Genomic DNA, 9,519 nt, shown 5'->3' with positions numbered 1-9,519 from the left:
ACTCAACCCAACTCACCATTACTCTTAAATAATACCTAAGTTCATGTTCTTCAAGGTCTCAAATTACTCATGACATGGGTTCAGATCAAAACTTAATTAAAAGTAACTCTAAGATAAAACAGAATTGTAAACATGTTTGGTCAATCTATTCGCTAACTTTGAAAATTAAAAACTCACTCCACGCTGTTCAAAAAATTCCAAAACCCTTCAAATATCAACTACTCTATCCTAAGTTTCAAACCCAATTGGTTTTACTTGATTTACTAATCAAAATAATTATTTACAATTAATTATGGCCAAACAGATTATTTTCTATAGCACTTTAAATAAATTAATGGTTCTCTTACTATACACGAGCAATCAATGCAAGGCCAAATATTTAAGAAAGTAGACTCGTAACCGGTTCTAATGACGTTGATTTAACAATTTTTGGATTTATACCCAAAGAGAACGACACTTTCGAAGTTACTGTTTTACACCAGTTTTCTGGACAGATTTTAAATAGCAAAAATTATGAGAAAATTCTGATGTGCAATTCAATATGTAATTAATCTACTATAAAAATGTCAGTTCAAAATTTATTTTCTTACTATATTTTCTTGAATTTTAAAGTTTATAGCTATGTGTAGAATTTCATACTCATGAATTGCACCCTCAACACTATGTACCCATTTAATTCTTCAAACTACAAAAAAAGAAAAAAGAAAAAAAAAAAAGATGATATTCACAAACAGTGGTGGCCAAGTATGCCTACCTATCCCACATTTCACTCACAAGCTCCACCATTACAAGCAAAAACACTCATTGAATATAACCCATGCCATATACTTGTTTTTTATACATCCACCATACCTATTACACTATTCCACACCAACTATTGACCAGATAGATATTCAAGCCACCTAATCAGTACCTTTCATTCCTTCTTCTTCCAAAGAATGCACAAAAATATCTATACAAAATAACTATATTTACAAAAAAGAGGCTACACGGGAAAAAGAAGATGAAATGCGACAACGATACCCGTATTTGTTTCCCAATGGAGGTAACTCAAGTTTGAAGGACCAAACTTCCTAAGAGAGAGATAGTGACAACCCCGACTTGCATATTAATTTTATATATTATTTCAGTGAGCATTTTTGCATGATTATATGTTTAATTTGTGCTTATCTGTTTGCTTATGAAATATCTATTAGAATACCTATTTAGAATTCGAAATTGAAAGCCTAGACAAACTCAGATATCGAAATTGACTAGTTCAATAGGCTAATTGAAATATTTAGAACCATATGGTAAATTTAATTAAATTTTGACTCGGATCAAAATAATTAAAATAAATTAATTAGACTTTATTAGAACCAAGTTTAATTAATTAGCTCTAATCTAGTTTGATTAGCTTAACTTAATCTACCTATATAAATACCTTGATCATCACTTTTTCATATCTTTTCATTCAAAACCCTAAATTGAGACTATCTCTCTCTCTCTCTCTCTCTCTCTCTCTCTCTCTCTCTCTTCTCTCTATCTAAAACTCACTCTGTCTCTCTATATTTTTTCACCTAGATCCGTTGGTTTTCTACCCTAGTGTCTTTTGGAAAAGGATAGAGCATCTCCAGAGCTCCATTTTGATTCGAATAGATCTTGATTTTGGCGTCTTTAAAGTTCCTCCACTTCTTCCTTGGTCTTCTAAGCTTGAGGTAGGGACTTTCAACACTCTTTTATGATTTTTAACTTGGCTATTTGTTGTTGTGTAAATAATGTTGGGATTTGGAAGGTTTTAGACAAACCTAGGGTTTTGGTTTAAAATCAAAAGAGGGGTTTTCAAATGAAAGTATTGAACATGATAACGGGTGTGGATATGAGGTTGTGTTGTGTTACATTGGTTGATTTTGACACGTGGATTGGATTTTGGAAGGAAATGGGGTTTTTCCCTAAAATGTTCAAATAATTATTTTGTATAAATAATGAAATTGGTATTGGGAAGGTGAAATTGAATATATGTTTACATAAATGATGGAATTGGATATGGATTACCTATCACCTATGGAAATTTGGATAATTTATCTATCTTGGAGATTGTATATCTGTTTAGAAATTTTTGTTTTTGGGCTATCGGTGGAGGATAGCTATGATTGTTGTAGAAGTTGCATGAGGATTAGGTGAATTGAAACTAATCTCGTATTGCTTGTCATTGAACATGACTGTGTTTTAATACATTGTATATGTATGATGTTTGGGAGGAGAAAGGGGATGAGCTCTAGTGAATTAAGTTGGCCTGTGTATCCAGGGTGAAAGTCTTAAAAACAACTTGTATACATTGGTGCCGATCCCGCGGACGAAATTTCCATAAAATGGAAAATGAATGTGTTTGTATGATAACTATATTATTTTGAGACCCAATGAGTTGTATCCTCAATACTGATTGATTGTATGAAATGGATATGGATAATGAGATGAGATATGAAACTTGGCATTTTATGATCTTGTAAATTAGAAATGATTTTATCACAGGCATTGTATATGCACATCATACTTATATCTTTCTTAAGATTTATAGATTGTGTTAGATTGTTTTTACTAGGCTTTGACTCACCCTATGTAGGAAAAATATTCAGGTGCTGGTGATATGCTTCCGCCAAGGCAGTGACTTGGAAGGATTAGGAGCAATAGCTTTTATTTTGTTGTAATTATTTTGTATAACCAAGGGCTTTGAATGTATTGGACTTAAAGTTCATTTTTGTTGTAACCAAGAACCTACCTTGGAAAGTTGTAAGCCTTTAGGGCATTTAATATTTGTTTTACTTCCAGTTTCTATCTCATGTTGTGATATATGTTGTAGATTCAAGGATAGACTCATGAATGTATAATTGCATATGTCACTCTCTTATACAACTGGATCTTATATGGTGAAGGACTTTACACTCTGATTCTTCTTGTCATTTACTTATTATCTTGATTGGCATATTGTTTTATTTCAGGGCGTTAAGCCCTACATATATATAGGGGAAATGAGTGAGCCAAAACTCAGTGAATAGTAATATAGTAAAGTGGTTAATGAATGAACACCTGTAAATTTCAGCAAACTCAACCATGCAAGCATTTGAACATAATATAGTTTTTCAAGAAAAAAAAAATTGTTACATATACATAACGATGACTATTATCAAGGCATTTCGATTCACAAGACAAGATGCCACAACAGATGGCAAAGCTCAGTTAGCAAGAGGTTATTGGCATGATTCCAAATAACAAACAAGTCCAAGATGTGATCGTATTAGATGATACAAAAGCATATGATGTTCATTCATAACAAAATAATAATATGACTTTCTAAACATATCACATATTTGCATTTCAAAAGATAACTTTAAGTACATAACTTTACTACACTACTACTCATAATTTGGCTCCTTGCGCGAGGCTGAATTCTTCAAAGCTTGACCTACAAAACAAGAACGAGACATTGAACCTTCTAAACACAGCAAGTTTAATCATTTTCTACTTATCTTTCCCTTATTAACCTAACTCATTTTAAGTTGTCTTCAAAGTACTTTTGATCTTCATTATGGTTTAAAAAGGGTATGCGAGGGTCAAAGGAAACGACAAGAAAACAAAATGATGTTGTGCCCTACAAATCGCACGTGCAGTGGGATAGGGCCGCACGCGTGGGAGCATGTACAATTATTTCAGAGTACAAGATGTTGCTAGTTCTGTTGGCCACACGTGCGGAACTGGGTAAATTGTTGCTGCTGCAAAATATATGTTTGTTCTAAGCTAAGTTCTTCCATTTCCATGCCTAGGGTTCAATCCAAATCACTCAAACACATGTAATAGTAATGGAAAACATGAGTTTATGATTGTTTCATATATCAAAACATCAAAAATATGATGAAACTCCAAGCTAGAAAGATCAAAATCCTTGTCTTAGTTCTTTTTCCAACGTTTTCAAAACTTCTCTTTTCTTTTGCTTCAAAACATGGATTAAATCATGAAAGCTATTGAAAATCTTGAGAATATATGAAAATAAAGGTTCATATATATCAAGAACACCAAGTCTTCAATCAAAGAGTGAATTTTTCTAAGTTTTCCAACTCTTTTCTTTCCTAGCTCAACTTTTCTTTCACCTCTTCTAAATTCTCCATTTCTCACTCTTTTTTATTCCAACTTCTTCCTATTTTTAGATGTTTAAAGAGTTTACTACAAGATTTAGGATTGAATTCTTACCTTGGAATGCTCTTAGATCGATTTTTGGTTGCATTCCTTGGAGTTCTTTTCTTTTTATCCTTTTTCTTTTTTTCTCTTTCCCTTTTCTTCTTCTTCCCGGTTGTTCTCACCTCTCCAGCACCTCTCCAACAAATAGCTTATTTTCTTGATTAGAGTTAGAGGTTTTATTGTGTATAGCTAGGGCAAAGGTTGTAACATCCTTAAACCGATCATATTGCTTACTTATTAAGATTCACTAATTATATTTAATTAATACCAATCCTACTTAGCAATACAACACATAACATGAAAAGGTTGGATTTATTAGACTAAGGTCTTTAAGCTCCTCACTTAAGGTTTTCGCACAGCCTATGTTTTCAACTCAAGTTCTAAACTACTCCCTAACTCAAAACACATAAAAATTAATTCTAACACAAAACGAACAAGGTCCTCCATAATCCTTCTTCTTCCCTCCTAATACTACAACTCTCAAATGACATAAACATATGACATATAACAAGAGGGCATGAGCAATTTAATATGCATGATGCATGGAAAGGTGTGGTTGTCACAATAATGGTATTATTCACTAGGCTTTAGCTCACCCATTTCCCCTATATATATGTAGGTGAACATTTGGAGCATCAAGTTTAGTAAAGCTTCGGAAGTCCACCCTTTTGTGAAGCTGCTTTGAAGTGCCTCCGTGACGGGGCGTGCTTGGACTCAAGAGAAGCCGAGTTGTGTCAACCCTTTTGTTTAATTTTCTTTTGTTTTCTTTTGTTATTTGGGAACTTGTTACGTATAGATGTATGTATAAGTGTTTAACGATGTTGTGACATCTCTATGTACTTATATCTTTGCAAATAGGTTGAAGTTTTAAATATTTGTGAAATTTGCATATATATGCACCACTCGATGGACATAGTTATGTTTTAATATTGCTTCCGTAGTGCCCCGTTTACTATTATTAATTATCGATTTTGTCTTTGAGGACGGGAAATATGGGATTACTGGCCGTCATGACCTAAACCTCTACGAGCGGGTTCAGGTCGTGACAAAAACCATCAAACAGCATTGGATTTCAATGAAACTTGGCACACACAACCTCTTTTAGGCATACATGACTGTGGAAGAAGACTCGAAAATGGTCCCAGGTTTGTGAGATGGAGCTCAATTCCCCATCAAGGGGAACTTGAATATAGTTTTTTATTTTTAGTTCTTTTAATAATATTAAAAATATAATCTTTTTTATTATTTTTGTAGCTTGATTTTAATTATACTGTAAATAATTTGAATATTTGTTTGTTTACAGATGTAGCCTTATTGAGGAGGCGATGGTGATATGTTCTCATGTCGAAATTGGAACTTACTACCGATGATATTTGTTTCCATATCGATTTATTTTTTACTTGGCCAATAATCGATATGGATACTAATTCAAGTTGTGTTAAATTGAAATATTTGTTAAATTTTGGCTGAATTGAATATTTTCGTTAAATTTAGTAATGTTGTTTCGGATTATTATTTTCTTTTTTGATATTTTGAATTAATATTTGATTTAGCAATTAATATTTGTTTTAGAAAATATTAAAAATTGAAAGAAGATTTTGTAAATATTAATGCATTTTATCACGAGAAATATTAATAATTTATATAGGTAATAATTTGAATAAAATCTATATAATGATTTAGCCGTCATAAAAAGAAATTTCAATAAAATTAATAAAAAAATCATATTAATTGTTTTGTGACAGCTAATGTAACTGTCACTAAAATTCTTGTCATTAAAGACCAGACTTATTAGGGACAGATAATGTTGCAGTGGCAAAATATATAAATATATATATATATATATATATATTTACTTTTTTGTGACCCTTACTGTCACACCTAAATCGAAATATTTGTTAAATTTTGATTGGATTGAATATTTTGGTTAAATTTAATGATGTTTCAAATTATTATTCTTTTGTTTGATTTTGTGAACTAATATTTGTTTTAGCAATTAATATATGTTTAGCAAATATCAATAATTGAAACAAGATTTTTTAAATATTAACATATTTTATCCTAGGAAATATTAACAATTTGAATAAATTTTATATAATGACTTAGCTGTCGTAAAAAGAAAATTCACTAAAATTAATAATAAATATAGCGATCCCGGGTTTACCCTTGTTGTACAGTGATCCGGACATGTGTCCGTGGATGTTAGTAGTTGTTTATTATCTTGTTTGCATCCTCTTTACTTTGTATATTGAGTTATAGGATGTGTTGGGCAGGTTTGTTTCAGGTTGGTTGTGTTTGGGAGCCTAGTGTTGCTGCCCAGATTTCTGGACCTTCGCTCGAGCGAGGAGTTGGTCGCTCGAGCGAGAGTTGAGTTCGTGTCTGGTGGGTCGAGCCAGAGTGGCTTCGCTCGAGCGAGCGCTTGCACCTGGTTCTGGACCTGAGAGTTGCATTTCTTGGCTCGAGCGAGCTTTTCTTGGCTCGAGCGGTCTGGTTTGTTCTTCGCTCGAGCGAGAAGTTGGTCGCTCGAGCGTGCTTCGGGTTGCAGGCCTGAAGGTTTGAGTTGTTGGCTCGAGCGAGCATTCTTTCGCTCGAGCGCACTTTTGAGTTTTAGGCTCGAGCGAGAGTTTTCTGTGTCTGGTCGCTCGAGCGACCAAGGCTTCGCTCGAGCGAGCGTGTTTTATATCAGCGGACAGTAGTGTTTTAAACATCACTTTTTCACTTTCTTCTTTTGATCAAACCCTAGATCCGAGACCCTCTCTCTCTACACTTATATTCTCTCTAAGAATTGATCTCCCTAGAGTGTGAATCTAGCCTAGGGCCTTTGTTAAAAAGATAGAGGGCGTTGAGGGCTTTGTTTTAATCTGAAAAAGTTGGGATTTGGAGCACGTTGATCTTCGAGTCTTCATCTCCTTTTTGGCTCAAACTTCGAGGTAGGGATATCCTACTCCTCTCTATGGATTTTTTCTTTAAATTTTGGCATTTTGAGATGTTGGGGTTGGTTTGGTAATTTTGTGAAAGTTTGGGGGCTTTTGTGTAATTTTACAAAAGTTGGGGTTTTATTCATAATAAACCTGAATGCATGTTTGGCATAGAGAAAGGGAATAAATGTTAAGTCATTGATGAAAATGGGACCTAAGGGTTGAAATGTTAATTATGGGAATTGACCTAATTACATTGTTTAATTAATTGGGATAATTAATTGTGAGAAATGAGGAAATGAAATGTTGATTGAATATCCATTGTGCATTTATTTTCTGTTTAGAAATAACTGCTTTGGGCTATCGGTGGAGGATAGTCGTGATTGTTGTAGACAATGCATGATGATTAGGCAAATGGAAACTAATCAATGGAATGTGTCATAGAATTTGACGGTTGATAGAATACATTAATTGTATGTATTGTGTGATTGTATATAGAACCAATGTGTTTGTATACGTTATGTGTAGAGGAGGAGATGGGGGATGTACTCCGCGGTTTAGGGGAAGATGGGGGATGTACCTCTAAACCGGATAGTGTTGGGAGAAGATAGGGGATGAACTCCGTAGATACAGCTCATATGCTTGTCTAGAGAAGTGAAGATAGAGCTTATATGCTTATCTTTGTGAAGTGTGGATATAGCTTATATGCTTATCTGTGGGTATTGTGGTTATACATATCTGTTGAGAATGTGGATATAGCTTATATGCTTATCTGAGAATGTGGATATTGTTGTTATACATATCTGTAGAGAATGTGGGTAGTGCTTATATGTCTATCTGTTGAAAAATGGAAAATGAAAAGTAATTTGGACTCATAAGTCGTATGGCATAAATATGTGATTTATGTGATTGTATCAGTGTTGGCCATCTATCAATTGCTAATCTTTTAGTCATTGTTCATGGTTGGTTTAGTATATTTCTACTGGGCTGTGGCTCACCCTATATGGGAATATCATTTTCAGGAACAGGAAGCATGCCACCTCCAAGGACATAGCTTGGGAGGCTAGAGGCGGACAACTTTTGTCGTTTTACTTTTTGATGTATTACATGTAAATTCAAGCCAAGGGCTTAAGGTGTATGAGTTAGTACTCTTTTGTTGTAACCAAGTGTTAACTTGGAAAGCTGTAAGCCCGTAGGGCATTTTGCTTTTGTTGTTAACATGTAATACTTATGTAATGAAACTCTCATGAATGAATGAATGTGGAACTTTTATATATCAATGCATGTCTTATTTAATGGGTTTAACGTTATTATTTTGAGGGCGTTACAATAAAAAAAGTCATAATAATTGTTTTTGCGACGGTTAGTATTACTATCGCTAAAATTTTCGTCATTAAAGACTAGACTTATTAGCGATGGATAATGTGCAGTGCCAAAAAATATATATATTTTACTTTTTGAGACCCTTACTAACCGTTGCAACAGAGTTAAAAATCCGTTGCCAAAAAATAGCAACGCTTTTGTCATGCCTCATCCATCGCCTATCCATTGCTAATACTTTTTACAACGATTTTTTTTTTTTAGTTTTAACGATGGTTTTTTTTCTGTCGCGAAAAGTCCCATTTTTTGTAGTGAACTGAGCTATAGCTGGTCTGTATGTATCTCTAAACAAAAATAGTCATTCAAAAATACTGAAAAGAATCCTTATGGCTAACAAATATTAAAATTTGATGCACAATCAGGTCTGGGGAAATTACCTCATTATCTAGGAACATTGTTAGTACTTGAGAGATGAATCAGCTAATGTATATTCTTGTAAAAACCACGATGTTAGTACTTGATTGTATTGTCGACTGAGAGAACACTCAATGCTACAGTCAATAATTTTTTCTCTGCAGGACATTAGAAAGTACTCAATGCTACAAATACTGAAAGTCATATAATAAATTATTAAAACATGCACATCTCAATTGAGGGACAGTGAGAGTGAAAGAGAGAAGAAAGAAGAGAGAAAAAGAAAACATGAAAATCGAGGGACAGTGAGAGTAGGCACGTGAGAGGAAAGAAAGATTCCTTCATTTTGTAGTTTTCCATCTCTACTGAAATTCGAAAGCATTTCTCACTGACCCGTAAATAAAAGCCCCAAAATACTAGTGGGATGTAATTTTCTAAGGTGAACTCGAGCGGGTTCAAAGGTAATTCAAGTTTAATTCGAGTTGTGCTGAGAATTGTTCAGATTCGTCCAAACTTGAATTATAACTTGAGATTATCTGTCCAAACTAACCCAAGTTAGGCATGAATGTCTGAATTTCATATAAATTTAATTTTTATTTTTGTGCAACTAAGTTTTTTTTTTATTTTATTTTGTTTTCAATTAGACTCTATTAAC

At 33.5% G+C, this 9,519-nt stretch overlaps 1 long non-coding RNA gene across 1 annotated transcript in view; it reads right to left on the bottom strand.

Annotated features, from left to right (window-relative positions):
• Nucleotides 1-3,217: 3,217 nt before the first annotated feature.
• The window catches only part of LOC114281263 (uncharacterized), an 89,590-nt gene continuing 83,288 nt past the window's right edge, over nucleotides 3,218-9,519 (bottom strand). Inside the window, exons 4-5 of the long non-coding RNA XR_014344072.1 lie at nucleotides 8,888-9,022; nucleotides 3,218-3,442 (exon numbers count right to left, since the gene is read on the bottom strand). This is a non-coding gene — a long non-coding RNA (uncharacterized LOC114281263). The remainder of the gene's footprint in view (nucleotides 3,443-8,887; nucleotides 9,023-9,519) is intronic.

The sequence above is a fragment of the Camellia sinensis genome, chromosome 11 (assembly GCF_055761805.1).
Source record: "Camellia sinensis isolate YWXY chromosome 11, ASM5576180v1, whole genome shotgun sequence".
Lineage (NCBI taxonomy): Eukaryota > Viridiplantae > Streptophyta > Magnoliopsida > Ericales > Theaceae > Camellia > Camellia sinensis.
Note: the sequence above shows the minus strand (reverse complement) of the source record. Positions and strands in the feature narration are given on the sequence as shown.